Source organism: Myotis davidii, unplaced genomic scaffold (assembly GCF_000327345.1).
Source record: "Myotis davidii unplaced genomic scaffold, ASM32734v1 scaffold143, whole genome shotgun sequence".
Taxonomy (NCBI): Eukaryota; Metazoa; Chordata; class Mammalia; order Chiroptera; family Vespertilionidae; genus Myotis; species Myotis davidii.
This window is the reverse complement of record NW_006294876.1, coordinates 1,916,024-1,942,162: the sequence shown is the minus strand read 5'-3', so window position 1 is coordinate 1,942,162 and position 26,139 is coordinate 1,916,024. Positions and strand designations below refer to the sequence as shown.

At 44.2% G+C, this 26,139-nt stretch overlaps 1 protein-coding gene across 1 annotated transcript in view; it reads right to left on the bottom strand.

Annotated features, from left to right (window-relative positions):
• FAM134B (family with sequence similarity 134 member B) overlaps positions 1-26,139 on the bottom strand; it is a 67,689-nt gene that overhangs the window by 41,110 nt on the left and 440 nt on the right. The gene's annotated exons all lie outside the window — the stretch shown is intronic.

The window sequence follows — 26,139 nt, the reverse complement described above, 5'->3', positions numbered from 1 at the left end:
GACTAAGGGTGGTGGGCACACAATGCCATATACGGGTCATGTGTCATAGACTTGTACACTTGAAACCTATGTAATCTTCTTAACCAATGTCACCCCAGTACATTTAATATAAAAAATAAATTACTTGCTTCAATCATAAATTCCCCTTTGGTATATTTGTGTTCATTACTGAAATCAAAGGACAAGAAGGGAAAACACGGATAGCACAGACAGACTGACACAGTGGGTGGCTTCCTCGCATCAATGCCACCTTTAGCCCTGCGGAGGTTGGGGTGCCGAGGATTCCCTCATCACTGCTGACCTGAGGGCCACTGGGCATCCTGGAGAATAGGATAGGGAGAGCCCGTGAGGGTCACAGACACTGAAACAGGCTCAGCAAAGTGAGGTGGTCTGCTGTTGAGAGAATTACAGATGCGAGTAACTCTTTCTGATTACTGGCATAACATAGCACTTGGGGTGGGGAAGCTTTTATCGCTTTGAAAGCCACAAATGTAGGACAAGTCTCAGGAGGATTCCACCAAGTAGAAAGGAGAGGGGACCGTCTCAGTGGTGTGGCACGTTGTGATTACCCGTCATTACCAAACGCATCACTGACACCATGTACATACAGGGTCATTTGATCCTTTAAAAAAATTTTTAATCTAAGGTGGGGGGGACATGTAAACTCCACAAATAACACATCTGCCCACTCACTCAGCAGGACGGTGGGTGGCAGCGGATGGGGAAGAGCAGGAAGTGACATGAAGTGAGTACAGGAGTAGCCTCGGGAAACATGGAGAGGGAAAGCGGCCCTTCAGCCACTGCTTAAGGAAGGACCACATGAAACCAGGCTGGTGCTCGGACCTCATGCGTCATCACCCTACGTCACTGGCTTGTTTTTTATTATATCCTGTGTTTACTGAGACCCATTTCATTGCACTAAACACGGTCCCTACAAACTCTTGTTTGTGATCCCCCTCTCTGAGGCGCTGTAGTCACCTGAGATTGGTTTTGTTCCTGCCTACTTACTCATTCCTTCTCTTCTTAAAACATAGTTGATATGCTTCTGTATCAAGCCAATTTCTTTCTTTATCTCTTCTTCTCATCCTTCCCCAACTCCTACTCCATCCAAAAAACTCTATAAAACTCCAACAGAAGTACAGACACTGGTAGAAATCAAATTCCCTAGGGGGCCAAACGTTACCATTGGTTCAAGCTTACCTCCACAGCACACACCTGTTCCTGAATAGTTTTGCTTGCTTATGTAAAGCTCTCTTCAAAGGCTCTATGTATATTTCAGGGGCAAAGGTCTTTGGTTCCAAGAAATTTAGAACACATAGCCAGAGGAGAAAAAGAAGTCTGGCAGGCCTCACTGCTTTTAGCAAGCATAAGGAAATGGAAAATTTCTAAGATCACGAATCCTAGAAACAGAGGTCTTTGTGGGCTGTAAAAATCTGGACGGACTGAACAAGAGTGGCACACAGCTCAAAACAAATCTTATCTCTTGAGCTTAAAAATACAATGCAAGATAGAGGGCAATAATAACCTTCAGTTTAACTATGAATTACGTAATACGTTTGTTATATGTTGATCTTCCTTATCATATGTTCTGTAGATCAATGTTAAAAATTACTTTTCGCCCTGACCGGTTTGGCTCAGTGGACAGAGCGTCGGCCTGCGGACTGAAGGGTCCCAGGTTCGATTCTGGTCAAGGGCATGTACTTTGGTTGCGGGCACATCCCCAGTAGGAGGCGTGCAGGAGGCAGCTGATGGATGTTTCTCTCTCATCGATGTTTCTAGCTCTCTATCCCTCTCCCTTCCTCTCTGTAAAAAATCAATAAAATATATTTTTTTTTAAAAATTACTTTTCATTCCTACATAGCACCTGATAGGATGCTTCTTGGCTAACGTTTACCCAGTGGAGAAGCCAAACTGCACTGGAGACTTTCCACCTGACTAGGCCTGCAACAGGGAATCATTATTTCCAGATTAGTTTTGAGGTGATGGGTTGCGTGGCCAGAAAACCTCCTCCTATCCCTTTTCCTTTGCACCAAGTGACACCATTGTGGTCTTGGCTGGCTGAGCTCCACCTGCTGACCCAGCCTTGGTTGGGGGTGAGAAATCCCTTCAGATATTGAAAGAATGTCTCCTCCCGGCAATGGTGTTTGAGGAAATATGCTCCCCGGCCCAATATCCTACAGCCTGTAGGCATTTTTGAAGAGGAAGCAGCCCCTTTAGAAACTTTTGCTATAAGAAAAGCTGAGCATCTGCAAATCCTGGTAAGTGGGAAAGACGTCGGCCTTAACTTAAGAGACCTCATAACTGCTTCTAGTAGAAGGGCAGATCCCACCAACAACTTCATGGGCAGGTCTCTTTAATGCCTCAACCACTCTGTCTGTCTGTCTGTCTGTCTGTCTGTCTGATAATAAATCTGGCCTCTCAGAAACATGGTGTATCTCCTTCAGGCCACCTCAGGGTTCCAAATGATACAACTTGAAGGTGTCTCATAAGTGACTTCATTCCCACCAGGTCTGAGGAAAACCTTCAATGAACAGCAAAAAGGAAGAAATCCAAAACCTGAACCCCGAAGAGCCTCAGAAGAGAACCTGGGCCCAGTGAGACGCTGACGGGCGTTAAACCCATTTCCTGTCTCCACAACCATTCCTTGCGAGGAGTTTCCTCCAGCACCTCTCTCCTATAAGCATAACAAACTTGCTTTATTTTAATGGACTTTTTGTTTGGGTAGAATTTTAGCTTTCTAGAACAGTTGCAGAGGAAGCACAGGGAACTCACATGTACCCCTCACCCAGCTCCCCCTGGGTCAGCATCTCTCACTTCCACAGCATGTTTGTGGAAACTAAAAACCAACATTGGTACATTCGTCTGAACTAAACTCTGAACTTTGTGTTTCACTAAGGTTCTTCTTCTCTTCCAGGACCCCATGCAGGGCACCAGACGCAATCAGACATCGTATCTCCTTAGTCTACTGTGGTCTAAGATTTGCTCAGTCTTTTCTTGGTTTTATGACCTTGACAGTTTTGAGGAATATTTTGTAGACATAGGTATTCTGCAAAATGTTCCTCGGTTTGAATTTGTTTTGTTTCTTACATTTAGACTGAGGTTATGGGTTTGGGGGAAGAAAACCCCCAAGCTGAAGGACACATCACATCACATCACATCACATCACATCACATCACATCAGGGGCTCATATTATTGATACTGTTGCTCAAATTGTTCCAGCCACAAGCTCCTCCTCTAACCCCTTAAGAGACCAGGAGAGGCCACCTCTTGGCCCTGTTGACACTGCTCCATTAGACTTGCCCAACTATGCACTGAGCTCGGTGTTCACCACAATGCACCCAGTCCCCTCTAAGACTATCTGACTTCCTTTCCACCCTACGTCAGCACCAGCCACCAGGCGACACCAGGTGTGAACCCAGAAGGAAGGTGGCCCGGCACAGGGAACAAAAGGCTGCACCCACACACATGCGCCCACCTCTAAGGACACATATGACAGGGCACTCGCTGCCGGTGCTCCTGCCTCTGTGGGCGCCAGATGCCGAGAGCCCTGTCCTCGGAGGTGAGCTGCATGCACACGTGAGCTACCACCAGTGTGTTCTTCTGAAAGCCTTGGCAACTTGCCATCTTTTCCCTCACTCTGATAAAATTTCCAGGATTGAAACCAAGTTCAGATTTCCTTTCCGCATGTGCTATTCACCTTGCCTTTCATGTTTCTTTCCTATTTTGAGTATTAGAGGAAGTCCGCAGTTTAAAAATGGAAACGAGACTTGGCCTCTTTAGCTGTACCCACTTTTAGCATCAAACCGTGGCAATGCCATACACACACTTCATCACGGGTTCACTCTGCGGATTCACGCCGCCAGGCGCTGCTCTCAGTCTGCTCATTTACAACCAATGTCAAGTTTTTATCTCAAATTTGGCTTTATATTTTTTAATAAGACAATAACATCTGTGGGGGTCAATGACCTATTTAAGACTCCTCTTGATCCAGCTTAAAATGGAAACGTCACCTCATTCCTAAATATAAGCGAAGAGTAAGGGCCACGCTGTGTCAGAGCTGTGACCTCGGCCAGGAAACGTGTTTTCCACACCATCTGTGGATGGATGTGCAAGGAGGTGGGGGGAGGGGCACTGTGCTTACACATGTCTTCTAGGATGATGAGGTCCCTTCTCCCCATGAAAGTGCAACTGTTTTCAGGTGAGGAGATAAACAGGGAGTCTCACCAACAATGAGAAATAGCTCTTTTTAAGGGCTTCACAATAACATAGACTTATAAACCCTAAAGGCAGAGTAAGGCTCTTCCTGGGACTTCAGCCTGAGAAACAGGCTTCAGTGGACGAGATGGTGCCTTTCTTGGCCCTGTGTGTCCACAGCCCCCAGATATTTGTGGCAGCCCTTTAGGCAAAGCAGGGAGACAGAGGAAGAGCAGACCTTGGGTTTCTAGGTGTACTGGTCAGGCAGAATTCCATCCCAAAGGGGGACCTGGCAGTGCCTCACGGAGTCCACAGGGTAATAACTGTCCACTTATTACCTATCTTTAAAAACATGCTTTGCTTTGTTTTACTTAAAATTATCTCTCAGGCCGAGGAGGTGGCCACAAGTCTGTGATGTTACCAAATCTGAGATATACCAGGGCTGCACATTTAATTTCTTCCTTTAGAATAGAGAAGCACCAGGGGAGGAAGAATGGCTGAAATGACATCAGTCAGTGCTAGTTTAGGAAGCTTTTAGATGTCACAGAGGTTACCTGCCTGGCAGAAGTGGCATATTATTATAATATTATATATTAATAATGTTAATAATAATATAATTGAAGATAAAGACATTTATCACCGATTTCATTATCTGTGGGGGGTAAGCTCATAACTGAAGGGGCTAAGTGTTGTTATAAATAAGCGTTTCAAAATTTCTTCAAACAATAATATAGAGAGTGGTCATGTTATGAAGACTGAGCAACAGACTGGGGGGTTGGGAGGTGAGGACTTGGGTGGAAGTGGTCAAAAGGAACAAACTTCCAGTTATAAGATAAATAAGTTCTGGAAATGTAATGTAGAGCATGGTGCCTATAGTTAACAATACTGAACTGTAATATTTGAAACTTGCTAAGACAGTAGATTTTAAAATTTCCCCCCTGAAATTTTAACTCTGTGAGATTGATGGATGTTAACTAGATTTACTGTGGTAACCATTTTCCAACATATCTAATACTAATAAAAGGGTAATATGCTAATTAGACGAGATGTCTTCCAGACAAAGCCACAGTGGTGGGGGCCAAGACAGAGGTGGTTAGGGGGCCATCAGGCCGGCAGGGGAGAGCAGTTAGGAGTGATCAGGCTGGCAGGGAAGAGCAGCTAGGGGCAATCAGGCCAGCAGGGGAGGGCAGTTAGGGGCAATCAGGTCAGCAAGGGAGAGCAGTTAGGGACAATCAGACCAGTAGGGGAGAGCAGTTAGGGGTGATCAGGCCGGCAGGCAGGTGAACGGTTAGGAGCCAGCAGTCCTAGATTGCCCCACAGGAATCGGGCCTAAACCGGCAGCTGGACATCCATCGAGGGGTCCTGGATTGGAGAGGATGCAGGCCTGGCTGAGGGACTCTCCCCTCTCCCTGCATGAATTTCGTGCACCAGGCCTCTAGTACTTATGTAAATCATTATATTGTACACCTGAAACTTTTACACTTTTTATGTCAATTATATCTTAGCAAAACCGGACAAAAAAAATAAAACTAGAAAAAAAAAGATTGATTGAAATAGTTGTTGGTACAATTTCCAGTGATTCTACTTTTATAAAGTTCTCTAACACAACTTAGGAATGAAGATGACTTGTTCTGGAAAATGTGTTAGGCTCAAAGAGTGGCCCCAGTTTCAATAAAACTGACATGAAGAGAGAATAGGGAAAGCAGCATTTTTAAACTAACATGTAAATAAGATTTTATATATATCAACATAACTAAATTATCAAATAGTGATTTTTGACAGAGGTTGCAATAGCTTGAGTAGGAAATTGTACCCTCTGAATTACATGCAGGAAGCCATAGACTCAGGATGGCCACAGGCCTCTCCTGGATATACTGGAGAGGAGGACCACTGCCTCCATTTGTGGTCCGCTCTTGTCAGGCACACACTGCACTCCATGCGGAACAGGAAGTCTTCGGAATAGCTCTGGCTGGTGTGTGGAAGCCAGCTAGCTCTTCAGGGTCAAGAGAAGGCCTGAGGGCCAGTTGAGGGTGAGATCCCACGCAGGTCCAAGGTGATGATAGAGTGGGGGTCTAGAATACCTTATGGTGATGGAGCCAAGTAGTTTCACTGATGGACTAAATGTGTGGAATAGGGACGTGGTGAAATCAAATATGACTTCAATCCATTCATCTGAATACCATAAAGTTCCTAAAAGCACATTTTTGATGGGATGCTTTACATATTAAACAGGTTGGAAACCTTTTCTGTAAACAGCCACAAAGTCAATATCTGTCAGAACTACTCAACTCCACGGTTGTAATGTAGACAAAACGTAAACAAATGAGTTCGAGCCATAGCTGGCCAACTGCTGTGTAATATATACATATCCAGCACAAATTAGAGTATGTGCCCATCTGTAATTGATTAGAGAAAAACATCTGGAAGGAATTATGTACCCCAATAGTAATAGTGACTAGCTCTATGAGTCTTCCTTTCTTTTGTGTGCTTTAAATATTTTCAAAATTTTCCCCACATACATATTCCTTTTGTAATCAGATAAAATCTACAAAAAAAAATATAAAGTCTGGAATTCTAACTTTAAAATTCTACAAATGAGAACAAAGTCTGTTATCCTGTGTTTTGGCGTCCTGTAATTGATCCTATTTTTTAGTGGAGATTATTTAATATAAATACTAACTATATTATTTAATATTTCATCGGGAAAAGAATTCTAACCTGGAAGTTGACAATGACCTGTGGTGGTGTTCCTTAGACCTGGAGCGTGTCTGTCTGTATGAGGGATGGAGAAAGGATGTTTTTTACTGCATTGGCTAAGCCTCTGGAAAAGGTTGCATCTTGAATTAGCAGCTTGACTATTTGCTGCCCAGATAAATATTGTGTTGCTATGACTGAAATCGTCCTGCCACGTGGGTCACCCTGTCGTATAATTAGCTTCTTATCAGATCAGGTGCAAATCAAACCAGCAGCACTTGCTGTTAATGTGGTAATTGAATAAACCAGAAACACTCCTTTCAATGCACCAACATCTGATCGAATATTCTCACCATCCCCTTGAAGGCAGCCACAGGGTCATTTGGGGGCACTGTCCAACAGCAAGCTGTAAACCTCAGAGTAATTCAGACGTCTTGATAAGTAATGCACAGCTAGTTCAGCTACTGTAGCTCATTTCTTTTCACACTTCTAATTGTATTGCTGTGCATTTTGTCAGTTCACCTGGACGTGGAACAGGGCAGAAACTGACTTTAACCTTGAGAGTCCTTCAGGTGCACAGACACTAGCCTCAAGACACTATTTGCATTTATCTTGCATCATGGTCAGGTTCATCTTCAACCTCACTGTTTGAATCAGTGTGAAGTCAAAGTGAAGCCTAACATAGCTTGACCTGCATCCAGAGAGTTGTGCCTTGTCCTCTCTCCATCATTTGATCTGGTCCTCCCTGGCCCAGAAGGCCAGGCCGCAGGAGAGCTCCATTTCCCCTCTGCCCACTCCTCCTCTTCCTCCCTTCCCACGTGCAGACCCTAATAAAAGGGCTGTATGCTCATCTCTACCTTACAGACTGTTTCCAGGACACCCACCTGGCTCTCGTCCTCACCTTTGTGTGCCAAACTTTATTTATATCTCAATAGGACTGCAACTCCTGGCCTGAGCAGTGAACCACTGAAGGACAGAGTCCCCAGCATCCAGGTCCCTCATTGCATTGGGCACAGCGCATGTGATCCGAGGGGCAATTCTGCCAAGTGACCCCTGGAGCAAGCCTGCCTGGATTCTGATGCTGGCTCTACTACCCACTAGCTGTGTGATCTCAGGCAAGTTACTTAGCCTCTCTGTGCTTATTTCCTCAACTGTAAAATGGGTTAACAATAGTACTTCATACAGTTGTGAAGACAACGCACCTGTACATGTTGTAATGTCGACTGGACTGAATTAAGTATATAAAATTGCATGAGAATGTTAACATGCAAAATTCTGAGAGCAGTGCTGGAATTTAGACTGTCCTACTTAAGTGTTTGTTTTAAAAAATGCTCAAGAGATAAAGAGATTCAATCTCACATTTTTCATGTGGTTCTCTCCAATTGCAATGATCTTTCCCTTCTCTGACTTTCATCAGAATATCAACATAAGGAAAGAATGAATGAACAAACCTACTTTTTAGATTCCCTATTCTTTCATTTGTGGTGCCTCATTACTACTGGCCAGCTCAGCCCTTGGTGACAGGTGATAATGCAGCAGCACAGGAGTATTTACTATGTGTGAAGAGCTTTATGTTAACTGTTTCATAGAATCCTTAAAAAGTCTTGAAGAAGGTGGTGTTCTTATCCCATTTCACAGATAAGGAGACTGAGGCTGAGAGGCAAAGTGTCTTCCCCAAGGCCACAGGAGCTTGCAAATGGCTGAGCCGGGGATATGTTTTTCCTCTCTTGAATCACCCATTGCTCATAGAGAGCACAGTTCCAGACTCACCTAGATGTTTATTAACTAAACAGTTTTGTGAAATGACTGATTCACTTAATAACTGCTTACTGATGCCAACCACCGGCCAGGCACTAAGAGGGCAACGATCAGAAAGGGTCCCTGTCATCACCAAGTTTAAGTCTGTGAAGAACACAGATAAATCAATAAGCAATTACAAAGCAATGTGATGGGCTCAATTACGACAGGGAAAGGACAGATACGGAGAGTCACAGGGTTGGGAGGCTGCGGTGGGCGAAAAAGTCTCCTGGGGGGTGATGTGTCAGTGATGGTAAAGGATGTGCTGGGGCTGGCGTTGAGAGGGCGTGGAAGTAAGACAAATCATGGCCCATCTGAGGACAGAGAAGGGGGAGTGGTTAGAAAGAATGTCAGGAGGACTATGAGGTTCCACTAAGCCTGGATTTCTATTACCAAATTAGGCCTGTATGTGCCCTTCCGCCAAATGTAAGGTTCCTTTACACCAAAGGAAGTGGCATGTGTTAGGAGAGCTTCGGGGAATATGTTAGAGCTTCCAGGGCTGGCCCACCTCAGACTGCTGGGGTGGGGGGAATGTCCTCCTAAGCCTCAGAAAATAATCCTTAAAAAACAGACACACGGAGATCAAACGTGTCCTGACATCTAATGGAGACCCAATGGCATTGAATGTTAGGAGCTTATTTGTCACTTGAATCTTTGGCTGTTTAGAACTTTCTAGAACAACACAGGTTTCCTCTCAATCTACTTTTTAGTGTTCAAATGTGTTTGCTTTTTCCTTTTTGTTTCCTCCTGTAGTTTTCTCATGCAAACAATAAAGAGAAAGAGTAAAGCAATTATCTAGATGCCATTAAAAAAATTTTTTTTATAAAGAATGCCTGTATTACCTACATATTTCTGAAGAAACTTTTACAAATGAGCCAACATGGACCTAACTGCACGCATTCCCTGCACGAAGTTATAGCCGGGGTGACTATGATGCACGATGGCCTTGGGAGAGCAAGCTAGGTTCTCTCCGTGGTTTATTAGTATCTTTGTTTTGTAAACTATTAGAGCTGATATAATGCATGTGAAAGACTGGGATGGAATTTAAAACCATGTCAACTCTGAAGATAGATACTTTGGAATCAGAACTCCATTCCTCCCCACTTCCCAAGACAAGCGCCAAATTTCAAGTGTGTGTGTGGAGGGGAATACTCTGTCCAAGGCAGACCAACATAGAGGTCTCCGGAGCCAAGCCTTTCTTGACAGATGCTCAGGAAAGAAGGAGGGCTTTCCAGGGTAACCATCAGAGGTCCAATAGGGGTCCCCATGGTGGTTACGGGGTTATTTCACACCCTCGTAGGTGCTTAGAATGACCCACAGTGTCCAGGGTTCCTGGTGGCAAACAAAGATGGGCTTCCTCTGGTTGAACAGGTCAAAACACAGCCCAAATGTCAGCACAGAATGGCTCCGCCAGAAATCGCAGTGGAAACAGCCGGCAGCTCACAGAATGCTGGGTACTCAGGAGCCTTCATCATGGCCACCTTGGAAAATGGGTGTGCAGACCGCAACCCTCACCAGAATGGGTTCCTTGAAGCCTGCTTCCTTCATGACCGGCTTCCAATTCCAAGTCTGACATCCATGCATCTGGCTGTGGAGCCCGGGTCACGTGCCTATACCCTTGCTCCCAGGTCGTCCGGGAAAGTGAACCCCAGCTTCTACACTGGAAAAGTGCAGACCCATGAGGCAGGAAATCCCCTTCATGGGCAAGTCCCTCCAAAGGCCAAGACAGCCAGAAAGAGTGGCATGACACCCTTTTCCTTACTCCCACGGATTCACAATAATGAACATTTTATCAACCAAAAAACTGAGCGTCGGAGGGTGTTTCGAGTTGGGAGACTAATGTGTATGACATCACCTATTCCCCATTCTAATTCTGTGTGAGAACAACACTGCCTACATGCACTCTAAGAACTGAGATAGGGGTTGCCCACTGGTTTGGAGCCGTGCAGAGCTGCTCCCCAAGGTTATCGTTTGGAGAGCAGAGCACTCCACACTCGCCCATCCCCCGCTGGGCGGTGAGGACGTATAGCGCGTGTAGAGAGGAGAGATTACCCTGCCTGTTTCAGCCAACCTTATCAAGGCCAAGGCCATCATGTGATAATGTGTGAATGAATCAGAAGGGGTAGCCCGGGTATTTCTGTCCTCATATCAACATTCACACTTCAATACCAGCCAGCTCTCATTTTCCTTTTCTGAGACTTCACTGGCCACTTTTCACATGAGACCTGGAACCCCCATCTCAACGATTTGCTAAGAGTAGAAGCCCCCTCAGAAATAGACTCTGTATCAGGGGTTGCTACAGCGATAACATATCCCTACCACACTTCCAAAGGGCAGTGTCTTCTGCTACCATTTTCTTCTCTGGAAATGATGGTCTCCTATGGGCACAGGATCCCGCGCTCATTCATCAACCATCTTTAACTGAGTACTTTAAGTGCCTGGCACTGTGCTAAGTCCCAGAGAGACATGGATGAATATGGGAGGCACATTCTCTGCTTCATGGATCTCCCAGGGTGGTGGAGAAGCTGGATATTAAACCAGTGAAGCATAAACAAACACATAAAGGCTCATTTTGTTAAGAGCTATGAGAAGCTGGGTCCTCATGAGGTAAATTTAAAACCAGAATGCCTATATTGGTTTTCTTGTCTTTCTCCCTCTCTCCTCCCATCCCTACTCTCAAATACATACAAATTTTTTTCTTATTTTTTAAAAGATTTTTGTTTAGAGAGAGAGGAAGGAAAAGAGAGAAAAACATCAATGTGAGAGTGAAATATGGATTGACTGCCTCTTGCATGCCCCCTACTAAGGATCGAGCCCCCAACCCAGGCATGTGCCCTGACAGGGAATTGAACCAGCAACCTTTTGGTGCATGGGACGATGCCCAACTGAGTCACACAGGCCAGGGCAAATCAATTTTCAGGAAGCATCCGTCCTTATGCGATTTGAGTGCTCTGTGTGATCTCAATGATGCTCAGGGCACAGACAGCCAGCTGCACAGTGGGCACTGTTGTCTTTAGATGCAGGCTGCATTGGGGTGGACAGAGAGCACACTACCATGTGTATCTTCCAGAACTAAAGACACAGGGAGCATACAAAGCAAGCGTTTTACACGCCCTTTATCTCCTTGGGAGCCCGCCTTGAACCATCCAAACGCTGGGATGAGAAACATATGGGGACCCTCTCGTTCATTCCCAGAGAGAGCCTCTCACACAACGCCCTGAAGCTGGACAGTGTTAATTAAAACCCAAACTCCCTCCTGAGGCTTCAACTAGGAAGAATCCGACGGCTCACAGTGGCAATGACAGTGACAACGCTTATGAGTCAGCAGAAGTGGATCACCTCACAAAACATAAAATGGCCAACCTGGGTCACCCCCGGGACCTGGATATGTCAATACTTCAACACATTTTAACTTCACCACCAAGACACATGGGTCTCAGGACAAACATATGTCTCTCATTTCATTTTTCCTCATCCCACCCAACAGGAAACGCGAACGCCAATGATGTGCCAGATACGCTGGATGGAAAACCCATGAGTCATCGTGGCGTGGCACGGCCGCCTGCCAGGAGCCTGCAGATCACTGCACAGTGTTGGTGGCACCAAAGCAAAAGGATGCCCGAGATCATGTTTTTTTCATAAATTAAAATAAGAGTTGGAATGTTTTAGAAACGAATGGGCTTCCAAGGTCATCTCAGACTCTCCTTTTTGAGGAGCATGCTGGCAGACTAAAAGAATGTTCTTTCAAATACAATTTGCTGCAAGGTCCCCCACATTGAGCTGAGCTCTCTTTGGGGGAGGCTGTATGTGTGGTTGAAGGAAGGGCTGGGCTCTTCACTGCACCTCACATCTCAGGAGTCCCAAGATGGCAAAAGGTCCGATTACAACCTATCCCCTTGCAGACTCTTCCCTGCTCTCCTCTGACTAGTCCACGCCAATCCCGCTCTGCCCGTCTGGCCCCTTAGGATGAGAGTGTCCACTCCAAGGCCGGGCGGTCCCACCTGGTCCCAAACAGCTGTGAACCAGATCCACTTGTACACAGAGCTCTTAAAGGGGCCAGGCACTTTGCAGGCTTTCGTGTGCTTTAATCCTCACCAGGACCTCCTGAATTAAGCAGCATTTTCCACATATTAAAAATGAAATAATGAGGCTTTGAGGCTTTGAAACTTGCCCAGGCCACGTACCAATTGAGAAAGAGGTGGGGGGATTCTGTAAATGGCTCCACAATTCGCCTGAAGCTGCAGGCCAGGGCCTCCAGGTCCCCAGGGCTGCCAGCTGCCAACATCTGCAGCAGCTTCAAGGTGGGGCATGGAAGTGGGTCATAGATGGGTGTGGATATAACCACAGATCAAAGGAAGGCTTTAGTTCTTTAAAAGGAAGAGGACAGTGTGAGGCATGGATGTCGGGTGGCAGGTGCATTCACATCCGCCGGGCCTTTTATCCACTAAGGAGAGAGTGACAGCCCAGCCTGGGCCTGCTCTCAGCCTCAAGTACGTGCACAGAATAGAGGGTGGGGCAAAAGTAGGTTTACAGGTGCTCATGGGGAAACTAATGCAACAATTAATAAGTAATAATACAAAAATAAACTGTGTTTTGGGTACTCACAGCTGTGAACCTACTTTTGCCCCACCCTGTACAGAGGAACTCAGCTCTCAAGGATATTTAAGGATATTCCCAGGAAGGCACTGGGATCAGCTTACTGATGTCTATGAGCTCACACAATGAGTTTGGGGAGGGCCTCAAATCAGAACAAGATTTCTGAGCCGCAGCATAGCCCCCAGCCTAGGGAGGAAACATAACTCCCCCACCCCCACCCCCGCACCCGCCTTAACCGAAACACACAGCAGATGGAGCCTGGATTCCACTCAGAAAACCAAGCCGCCAACCTCAGAGGGAACAAAGACCAAGCCAAGCCACCAACCTCAAGGGGAAAGTGAAGACACTGCCTTGGATGAAGGAGCCTTGGGCAGCTGGATGATTAGGGTGCCCCTTGGGTCCCCCTGGGAGTCTTGTTCTGAGCATGGAAGTGGCTTTCAATCAAGGGCGCTTGTCACATACAATGAAGATAAATCATAACGATGACAGACAGCTAAGATGAACTGAACGCACACCGTCCTAGTATATTAGATGCTGTACCTACGTGGTCTCATCCAAGCATCCCCGAAGCTCCAGTAGGGGGTTTCTATTATTACACCCATTTTAAAGATGAGCACACTAAGGACAGAGAGAGGTCTGAACTCAAGTCTGTTTTAACCACAATGGCCTGACTCTCGGCACAACCACTGAGACCTGCTGAGACAGCTGGCCAGTGGCATCATGGACCTCGCCTTAGAATCAGAGAGGAACAAAAGGGCTTGATCGCTTGTAAGAATCTACGCGGACACACGTTGTACTCCAAGATTTTTCAGAAGGGATTGAAATCATCTCTGCAGACATAAAGCTCTCGGGTCACTCCAAGGAGCCTCAAAGAGCTCTGAATTAGAGACCATTTCCCAAGGAAGGGCCCCAGCATTTCACTTCCAAACAGTTGGGACAGCTGAGGAAAGAGGGCGGCCCTGACTTCGCGATCTGGTAAGAATGAGCCTGGAGGAAATAAACAAGTTATTTTGCTCCCGTCCTCACGTGCTCTGACCCAAAGCCGGCGGGAGAGTCCTTACAATTCAGTGACTAATCAGATGATGGGCCGGGAAACACACCTCTGAATGTCATCAGAGGCCAGGGATCCAGAAATAAGCTGTCACCGAAGGGACGTGTGCCCTCTGGATATAATTTCCAGAACATGTTTCGCAATGTAGGGCTGGGACTGAGTGAGCCAGTCAGGAAAGGTCAAAACACAGCTCCTGGTCTGCTGCACCCAGCTCGTCTCCTCCTGCCCTACAACCGGCTGCCTGCTGCCGCCCTGTCCCTGAGCCCCCTGTCCCTTCCCAACCACCACGGGAAAGCCAGTGCACCCAGGGGGGCGTCCTGCTCCCCACCTCACTGTCCCTGACGGCAGATCTCCCTGCTTCCTTGACTTGCCTTGAACATGTTTTGAGTAATTGTCAAAACGAAGGAGTAGTTTATTCACCAGACATGTAGATGTCAAATAATTACTGGTGCCAGATTCTCTACTTATTAAATGTGACTAAGCTGAATGACATGTTTTAAAATAACTTCTCTTTTTAAAGTCATGTTTTCTGGGAGTAGAACATGTGAATGGCACTTTTAAACAGACAGAAAAGAATCCTACGTGAGGGAAATGTGCATTCAAGTAATGTTTTTAAATGTAAAACTTATGATTCTTTTATTTATATTTTTTTTATTATTTTTAAAAAATATTTTAATATGTTTTTATTGATTTTAGAGAGAGAGGAGGAGGGAGAGAGAGAAACATCGATCAGCTGCCTCCTGCAAGGCCCCTACTGGGAATTGAACCCAAAACCTGGGCATGTGACTGGGAATCAAACCAGCGACCTTCCGGTGCAAGGGACAACACTCAACCCACTGAGCCACACCAGCTGGACTTGTTTATATTCTTGACTGCTTTTTGGATAAGGACCAAGGATTTGCCTGCTGATAACAATAGACATTCGATGAACAGATTTACCAAAATCGAACCCTTTTGGGGTGGGGACCTGGGCGTACAATACAAACAGCTTTCTCCTTTCAACCTAGACCCTCCCCCCAACTCAAAATCACCAACACAATAGGTTTTCCTATGGCTGTGATCTCTATCCTATTGCTGCATTTTAAGCACTTGTAAACTTCTTAAGAGCAAGTCCATTACCTTATTACGCTTGTTTAGTGAGCAGAGTCATGAATAGTCAATTATTGATAAAACTTGAGAGCACAGAGTGTGCCTGCTAAGTGGGAAGGAGGGAGGAAACTAATGAGGCTTGACTTGGAGCTCAGGACTGGTCATTGTCACACAGAAGCACCGTCCTCCCCTCCGCAGACACAAGCCACGGCTAAAGAATGGATTCCTTTCCACCATGAATTCAGAGATTACAGAAAGGATCTTCAGTATTGAGTATCGTCACCCCTTAGATTCTGGGCCCTTCAGGAATGTCACACATACCGGTGAATGATTCACTCTGGTCTGTAGGAAAATCAAAGCTGGGAAAGACTTCGGCTTGCTTGTTAATGAGTAATTTGGAACTGAAGGCTGATTACATACAAGGGAAAGGAAGGCGAGGGAAACAGGTGCCTGTTCCAGACAATCCGGGGTGCTGGGCACCCCACAGCCATCAGCTCGCCTGGGCTCTGAAGAGCCAAACAGAAAGACTTTTCTGAGCACATACGTCCTGTGCGTATGGGGTGGCGAGTTAAAACCCTTATCCCTCAGTGAGAAAATCTAAGCAAGTCCAGTCTTCACGGGTCATAAAAAGTAAAGCTATGAGGTTCAATAACCAAAATCCCAAGGAAAAACAACAGTAAAATAAAAAATTTCCTTTGGTGCCTCTGCTTTTCCACTGCACAGATCTGAAATGTCCTATTTTTAACAAAGAAACATTCAACATTGTACATTGTTAGAAGCAACATGTTACCCAAAGTGGCTTTTATAATTGAAATAGAAGACATAATTCTAATAAGTGATTGGAAAATAGGAATAAATAGGGTGCTGATTCAGTATACATAGAAATTAACACTAAACCACAATTTTGAAATATTGATCAATGTGTACAAAATACATTTTGTGGCCTTCTTCAAGTATCTCTTCCCCTTCCTTTCCTTATTTTGTCTTAAAATGATCATTTCCATAAGCAAAACAGAATCAATCTAAATAAAATCATGGACTTCTTTCCCTTAAGGCATGACATACCAATGAAAACCTTTTCTGATGATGTAATACTTACGGCTATTTTTATTCTGGGCCACAGGCTCCCTCACTTTATGTAGAACAAACAGCAATGAAATCTCTGTAGAATCACTTGAAAAGTAAAACAACACACACAGCTTAGGCTCTGCCTAACAATGTACCATTCTTGTTATTTCTCCCAATCTCTCTGACACTGAGACCTCCTCCCCTTGTTCTGACATCAAGGGAACTACAACAAGATCCTGTCATGAGATGGGTACTCGGCCAGATCTCCAGCGGATACACAGCAGGCGTCTACTAAGTGTTGGAAGAATGGGGCCACTGATCAAGCTCAAGACACCAACTGGGACCATGGCCTCAGTGTTTAAGCAGGAACCCAAAATAGCAGCCAGTAGAGACCTAGAGGGGGCCCAGGGAAATGGTCGCCTCCCGTTCTCTAGTCTCAAACAAAAAGGCTGACATTTATGAAGTGCTTCATCCCTTCACAAATGTTGCCAGAGGTTCAAGTGCAGAACTTCAGAGTCAGGCTCAAGATAAAAGATACTTTATGGAGGGAAAGAATAGATGGCTAATGAACTCCTATAATCAGAATATTTGGTTTCTTCAGAATAAAAAAAACATTTTTAAAACATTCTACATTCACTTTGCAACATACTCTCACAGAGCCTCATTCATAGTTGGCTCTCTGTTGACTTTTACTGAACAACCATGAGTGTTTCCAACAATGGGAATTTAATCTATAATACAGAAACTTTAACTCCTGTTTCAGCAGCACTCATCTAGGCTATAGAAATAGGTGGATAAATACATACAGGCGTGGGCAAAAGTAGCTCTACAGTTGTTTGTATAGAAAAAGACATGCACGCCCTGACTGGTTTGGCTCAGTGGATAGAGTGTCGGCCTGCGGACTTGAAGGGTCCCAGGTGCGATTCCGGTCAAGGGCATGTACCTTGGTTGCGAGCACATCCCCAGAGGGGGGTGTGCAGGAGGCAGCTGATCGATGTTTCTCTCTCATCGATGTTTCTAACTACAGGTTTTATAAGGCCCGTTAGCTCTGAATACAATGAAAACACACAAATATGTCATCATGACATCAAATTTGCCAACAATATCACACCCTGAAATTATTACTGGTTAAAACTGTTCTGATTTTGAAAAAGAGAAGAATACCATATTGAGTATATTCCTGAACATTAGTTCTGGATAAAACTAATAATTATGGCCAAAAATTCAAAAAGCACCTACAAAATACCAAGGTTAAGAAAAGGCAGTTAAAGTAGCCATTTTAAAAAATAAATGGGGAGACTGGACTTATAAGCTTCTCTCTCATAAGTGAATATAAAATGTTCTAAACATAGAATGAAAACCAGTATCCCAATATGCCTTAGATGGCCTTGTGGCCAACAGGGCTGAAAGAGTGAGGGGCAACCTGGATGCAACTCAGAACTCGGAGCCAGGTCCAACCTACACCTGATGGACCCCAGCTGACCACAGAGTCATGAGCGAGAAATAAACCCTGGCTGCCTGTCACTGTGATTGTTATTCTCGTTACGCAGCAAAACCTGACCATGATAAGTCCTTATGCAATAAAGAGAAGAGAATGGAAAATCAGGGAGTCATCGTGCATTCATTATCAATCCTGTTTCTATTTAATAGTTTTCACATGAACTGCTGCTTAAAAATTTTAAAGGATCTTGAGAACACAATTATGATAGCCTTTTTGACCAAAAAATCTTATGGAGAGCCACTTTTGCATTCTGTCTGGATTCTCTCCTTCTGTAACATGAATGAGGAGCCAGGATCTATCAGGTTTCAGGACTGGGGGAAGGGAGGGTGATCAGGATTGGTTAATGGCTCTGCCCTTGATGGTGTCTTGATGTCGGGTGACCCTGCCACATGACCCACACTTACCCCCAGCTCTGACCACAAAGTCAGACCCACATTAGTGGCTATTTCCCAAAGATATCAGAATATAAACTGGCAAAGGTAGTATATGATTAAAAATGGTCCACACTGCCTGGATGGTGTGGCTCAATGACTGAACTTTGTCCTATGAACCAGGAGGTCGTAGTTCGATTCCCTGTCAGGGCTCCTGTCCTGGTTGCGGGCTCAATCCCCAGTGGGGGGCATGTAGGAAGAAGCTGATCAATGATTCTCTCTCATCATTGATGTTTCTATCTCTCCCTCTCCCTTCCTCTCTGAAAATGGTCCACACCAAAGTAACAATAAGTTTGAAATAATTCTTGTAATTCAGGACTCCCACTCTCAGAGCTCAACAGTAATAGTAGGAAAGAGTATCCAAAAGAATAAGAAAGGGGGCATTTCTTCTTTGTATCTAAGTGGGTCCTAAGATGCTAGAACTATTTAACCAAGGGGACTAGCAAGCAACCTCTTCTCTGGGAATCTGAGTGCTGGACAGATTATCTTTATGATTATCCGTTAAAGTATTTTTCAGAGGCTCAGATTACCTGTCCTTTCATCCTACACTTCAAGTCTATCTTCCTAGGACTTGTGCCAACCAATTAAATTCCTCTACTTACAGTCATTATCACAATCCAAATGGGGGAGATGGGCAGGAAGAGAACCCCAGGCCAAGAAGTCAAGCAAAGTCTAGGCCAGTGGTCGGCAAACTCCTTAGTCAACAGAGCCAAATACCAACAGGACAACGACTGAGATTGCTTTTGAGAGCCACATTTTTTAAACTTAAACTATATAGGTAGGTACATTGTTACTAACTTAATTAGGGTACTCCTAAGGCTTAGGAAGAGCCACACTCAAGGGCCCAAAGAGCCGCATGTGGCTCGCGAGCCGCAGTTTGCCGACCACAGGCTAGGAGGCAGTGAGCTCAGGCAACAGCACTGCGCAACGTCATTGATGCAATATTGGGGTGTCAACCCGGTCACAGCAGCCTCATCCACTTCTTCGCTGGCCTCCCTCTGCTTCTCAAAATCCCCTGCTTACCAGAGAATCACTTGTTTTCCACCCCAGAAATCAGTTACCAGTTTCAAGAGGAAAACTTTTCCTAGAATTTTAGCTAACTACTTCTGGCTATGGATGACATCATTGATCCCATTTTCTAACCAGGGGGAGAAAAGTCATTTATTACCAGCTGTGCATTCTTTCACTGTTGGGGAACAAGGAACAAAGACAAACTTATAAGCTGACCTCTAACTTTCCATGTATTCCCTCCCCCACCCCACAAAAAAAATATATAGAAATTCCTCAAACCAGGAACCCTTCTCCCCTCCATGAGGAAGTAGAAGTGGCCGGATTCAGTCACCAGGCATTTACTGAACATCTCGCATATGAACCAGACTGTGATGGAGGGCGGCCTTTTCCATTCCAACTTAATGAGGCCCCAGATTGGGGCAGTCCTGTTTGGACCCTAAATCAGTTTCAGGCTCAACTTAAAATTACAAGTTTCTCTTCCCACTTCTCTTGATTACTGAGTCTTCATGTTCTATTCCAAGCATGGTGCATCCATCAAAAGCCCGTTAAAGCCAGATGATTTCATTCCAACTTAGTCACAGGGGGAAAAGACGTATTTAAATGTGCAATGTATTCAAAATAAATATCCATTTCTGACTTGAGGATATTTAGCTTGGTAAGTGTTGGAATTGAGACAGTTTTCTTTCCCAGGCAGATGACTCCTGAGTCATGACTGAAAATATCATCACTCATTTTAATAAACAACTGACCCCCTACCACCCCTAATCAAGGCAAACATCAAGGAAAAGATCTTTTCAAAAAGTGTTGTCAGAGGAAGCAATGAAACGCCTCTAAGTCTAAAGCAGGACTGAATGCCGAAAGCACTGTTGATGCTGTAACGGCATTAGATGGCTCTGAAATTATAGTTTAAAAATACTCTCCAAGAAGACAAGCCAAATGACTGCAGGATTATAAGTTCTCTCTCCCAGTTGTTCAGGTATTAAAAACAAGCACAAGTAAGAATAGCCTTCAAAAAAAAAAAAAAACCTAACGAACAGCACGAGTAGAAATGTAATCTACTCAATAAGGCTACATCACATGCCTCTTTTCCTCCTTGGACCAAATACCTCTCCATAATGCTTTCCCCCTCCATGTCCCCCCTTCCTGAATATTCCTTCCTCTTTCAAAAAACAATTAGAAGGGAGACGTGACTAAAATAACCAGCGAAGGGCACATGGTCCATCATCAAAGCCGGCAGCTTAGCATCTTCTCTCTTTGCCTGCATGCCTCCCTCTCATGATGACACGGGGTCATCAGGATAATCCAGGATCATCCCCCACCTTAAGATCCTTAACTTAATCACATCTGCGAAGTCCCTGTATCATGGGAGGAACACAGAAAACGGCCTGTGCGTTAGGAGGTAGACACCTTTCGTGGGGGTGGGTGGGGTGTTCAGTCTACCACAAACACTACACAATCCTGCAGCCTTTTTTCTTTTGTTCACTTTTCAACAAGCAGGGACCTTTGCCTTCAGCATTTCATGGGTCAATTCATGCAGAGGTCCTTTCTCCACACAACTGCAAAGTAAGCCATTTTCTGGGATTCACGATTCAAGAATATTCAGAGCTCTGGAAAACCCATGTTTCCATTCGTTTCCAAGAGAGGAAGAAGTACTAAGTCGGGGCCCAGTTAGGGAAGGACAGACTTTGGAGCACATAATAAACAACCTCGAAAAGATTTCATACGACAGTGGAAAGACACGGGGGTGCACTCAACATACCACTGGGTTCCTGGAGGCCTCCCAAGCCATCAGCTTGTTCCTACACTAAGAAGCACAGTCATCTGTCACTGATTTGTGGGTTTCCTTCCCACTTAGTCCGTCTTCGTCTCCACTGATGCACCCTTCCATCACATACCTTACTCCCTGTTCTTTTCTTTACTCCCGCTACTACATTAAAATATATGTGCACCCACGTGCATATGTCTATGGATATTGACATAACCTTTAATTGTATTTTCTTCTTGTAACTGTAGGAGCAATACTATTTTTGCCCTGTTGAAATATGCAATAGGAATAACACTTTGGAGCCAGCTGCTAGGTTTCAACATAGCCACGTTATTCTTAGCTTCTCTTATGCACCCTCTAGTGGCAGCCAACACTAGAGCAGTCTTGCAAGGAAATATTTGTAAAATAGGTGTCAGAGCCCAAGAATTGGTGCAGATTTTGCACAAGCTTTCAAATGTACAGTGTAGGCGAAAAGGGGCCACACGAACCTGGAAAGCTCAGGGGAGGCCTGCATGGTGGGCCTTATAAACTCAGAGACCTAAAGTAACCACACGGGATGGTCTGACATGAAAGCATTCAACTAACAGTGAGTCGTAGTGGGTAGTCATGTCCTAGGCCAGTATCTTCCTTGACAAACATCAATCTTCATTTTCACTGAGCCTGTCTACTATCTTTTTGCATCTACTATAACATACTTTTGGAATGTCAAGGCAATTTCCTTTCTCCAGACTCCTACCAGAGCAGGAGACCACCGTGTCCCTCATTGCTGTTGTTGTTGTGCTAATTGCTAACTGTTAACATCCTGCACCCGCCTATGTAAGAAGTATGTACCTATTTGTTTTACTCTTTATCCAATCCCAGAGACTTTCCCACGTTGCTTTCTCCTGGCTCCCTCATCTATCACCAATGAATTTCATGCAACTCCCTTAAGTCTTCCCCTTGATTCTGATATATAAAATAAGTGGCATAACTGCCATTTTCTAGAGCATTTTCTCAATCCTTTGAGATTTTGCTTCCTGGCAATTGTCATCAGCTTGCTCAAATAAACTCATAAACATTACTATAGGTTTGGACGTTTCTTATGCTGACAACAGCATTCTGGCTCAGGAAACCATTCACTTACGTGTTGGGCATTTTCTTTTTGTGATCTTTGGTAAGGCCATAGAGTATACTCAAACTCACAGAAGCAATGGACAGGCTGGTTTAAAAAAAAATCCAAAGTCCAGTGAAAATAGAGGTCTAAATAAACTGTGGTATAGTCACGTGACGGAATATGATACAGCAACAAAAAGGAATGAACTAGAGCTATACACAGCAATGTGGGAGTCATCTTCTTGAAACACATTTAACGCTAAGACACTAGTTCTAGAAAACATAAATATGGTCGCATTTTCATAGACTTCAAAAACAAAAAGTTGATTTAGAAATACATACAATGTAATTTAAATATGTGTATGTTTATAGATATTTATATGTATACATACACAAATATGTACATAATTTTAAAAGCAAAGAAATAGAGAGCACAAAATTCAAGACCATGCTTGCCTCTGGTGTGGGGAGGCAGCAGAAGGGGGTAGGGAGACACAACAGTGCCAGTCCTGGTTGGGGGAAAGGCTCGTGTGTATTCATTTCATTATAATGTCTGATAACCTATGTATATATCCCACGTGTTCTTCAATATATCAAATGTGAGCATTAAAATATAATTAAGAGCCAAAGCCAGTCTGGCTCAGTGGATAGAGCGTCGGCCTACGGAATGAAAGGTCCCAGGTTCGATTCCGGTCAAGGACATGTGCCTATATATATATACTTAAGAAATAAGTACAGGTAGGTAGATTGATAGACTGATAGACTGACAGCTGATATCTGATAGCTGGACAGACAGGTGGACGGGCCAACAGAACCCAGGGGTGAGTTGTTCTGAAGAGAACACATGCCTTCTCAGATTCATTCTTGTTTGAATTGCCCAAGGACTACAGTTTGAGCACAATACTATAAATATCTGTCTTACTCTGGATGACACAAGAAGTTCCACATTTTACGTAAGTAAAACTTTCTTGTAAGACAGACCCCCTAAATCATGAGAATACCTACTTCAGCCCCTTCGCATGTACCCAGAGGCTCAGTCTGGGGCTTGTCACTAAGCCATAGAAAAGGAGAATTTCAGAAATGTTATCCCACCCTTCAGATACCACTTGACCTTGGAAATTAATGATTTTAATTTACTTAATAATACATTAATAATTTTTCTATAACCCTATCCTATGAGGCTTAGTGTCCTCAGACTGATTTCTGAGGCTCCATCCCCTCCTTTGGGCCCAGTGGTTTCTCTGGACCTGGGCCCTGACCTTGTTTCCAATGACGGAGCCCAGCCAGGCTCTCTGCTCGTAACCAGAGCCCCGTCTCTGGACCGCAGCTCTTTGGCACTTAAGTGAGGTGAATACCCAACGCGGTGCTGCCTGCGGAGTTCCATTCTCCCTCCCACATCTGCTATCATGGGCCCCACCCTGCCCAATGGGTCACCCCCCTTCATTGAATATCTTGTCTCCCCCTCATGATAAAGGCTATGCATCTTCATTATAGCATAAAAGTAATAAACTGGGCAAACAAAATCAAGAAAATTAAAACTACCTATATTCCCTTCGCACACAGATACCACATTTATGTCCCCACGTATAATTATATTGGATGATGCATTGTATCTCTCTCTGTACTTGCTTTAAGTCTACAATGAACAATAAGGGGTAGATTTCACAGCCTGAAATATTCTTGTACAACATGATCTGAATTAGCTACACAATATTCCATTTATTCCAGTTACTATCACTGCATTAAAAAAAACACACAAAAAAACCTTACTAGTATAAAAGAAAAACCACCCTCAAACACCGCTTCTGCCTCAGGGCCTTTGCACTTGCTAGTCCATCTGCATTTGCATGTCCTCCGGACATGATTCCCAACCTCACCTCCTTCAAGTCTGTGCTCTAAACTCTTTTTAAGGAAGATTTTTACATTTATTTTATTACAACTTGACCCTCCCTGCCCACCCTTATACTCCCTAATCCCCTCTACTACTTCAGTTTCTCTTAAACGCCATCTAACATTATCTATTGTAGTAACATTTATTTTCAGCTCACTCACTCTACTGTGAATTCCACAAGGACCTGGTTGTGTGTCTGTTGTTGTTTTTCTTCCACAAATGCCTGGCAATAAGGCATTCAATAAGCATTTCTTAAAAGGATGGATAAGGGAATGAACATCTATCTAAACAAAAGGCTAATATGCTAAGTGTCCTTCCCACCTTTCAACCATTCGCTATGACACGCATTGGCATTGGCCACCAGGGGGCAGACGCTCAATGGAAGAGCTGCCGTGATGTGCACAGAGAAATGGCACCGCAGACCTGGCTGACAAAGCAACACTCGGCTTCCCCCAAGTGGGACACAGGCCCCGCCATTACCCCGGAGTGACAGCCCACCAAATCGCAGCTGATGCTGCTGAGACTCCATGGCCAGCCTGGAAACGGTTGCTGTGGGCACCGGGTAATGATGTCACATAGCAATGCCCAGCTTCCTCTCCTTGGCGATAGGCCATCTATACATGTAAAAGGCTAATATGCTAAGTGTCAGTCCGGGTAATGATGTCACGTAGCAAGGCCTGGCTTCCTCTCCCTAGCAACAACTAGCCTCCTTGCAGTTTCTGCAGCCCAGAAACATGACTTGCTTTATAACAGGTGCAAACATTTTAACCAAATGTCTGTGAAGTGTTTTCCCATGCCTCATCTCATTTGATCCTCACAAAAGTCCTGGAGAAGGTAGATAGGAGACTCAGTAGAATCGTATTTTCTTTTCAGTGTGTGTGTGTGTGTGTGTATGTGTATAAAATTTTACAAAAAGACTGGAAGGAAATAAAACTGAAAGTGAGTTTAATTTCTAGGTGATGGGGTTATTAGGGATTTGGGTTTTCATCTTACTGTTTCCTATATTTTCAGTTTTCTAAGTTAGCATGTATTATTTTTAAAATAAGAAAAAATATACTTTAAATGCTGGTAGGCAAATATGACTACAAATAAAATGTTTGGGAACAATAGAAAGAGACAGGCAGAGAAAAAAATAGCGAGCGAGAGAGAGAGAGAGAGAAAGTGCAGACCAAAGGCAGGCACTGCAATAAATCTAAGCAAAAGTAAATAAATTCCTAACTGGGCAGGTCATGGTGAGTAGTCAATACCAGGCTTGTAACTTCCCTAGTAAAGTTTTATCTTTGCCTTAAGCTTTAAAATGCCTTTTCCAGACCCCTGGGAAGAGTAATCACCCTCGGGAGAACACATTCTCTTAATAACTATCCTGTAATTCAATCCCTGCCTGGTTTTTCTCCCTCCTCCATGTAATCTTCCTTATGTTCCCTCCTTTATTCCAAATACATACAAGAAACTGCAAACTCATTCTCAAAGCATTTGAGATCTTGTTTCCCAGCATTGTTGTCAGTTTTGACACAAATAAACTCTTATAAAAATTCTCTAGAGGTTTGGATGTGGAAGGAAGGCAGGCAGGAAGGGCGGGAGGGAAGGAAGGAACTTTTAACTACCTGTGAAGTCTATATATTCAAATAATCGTAGCATAGGTTAGGGTAAGTTAAGAGAAATGTCAGCTACTAGTCTTCCTTCTCTGGTAATTTAAATTTAATGAAGCAGAGAAAGAATGCTCCTAGGTAGCAGTTAGTCTAGTTTAATTATTTTATACATTTATAAATAAACTACATTTTCAAATCCTTAATAATTCAAGATCTACTACCTAATCAAATCTAGTAAGCATGGGGTTAAGATGGATGAAACGTGGATGAAAATGATCAGAGTAGGAACTTTCATTTGTTATCAAGTGGCTATAAGACCCAAGGGCTGCCACTGGGAATGACACTTAATTAGGCAAAAATGTAGCAGAT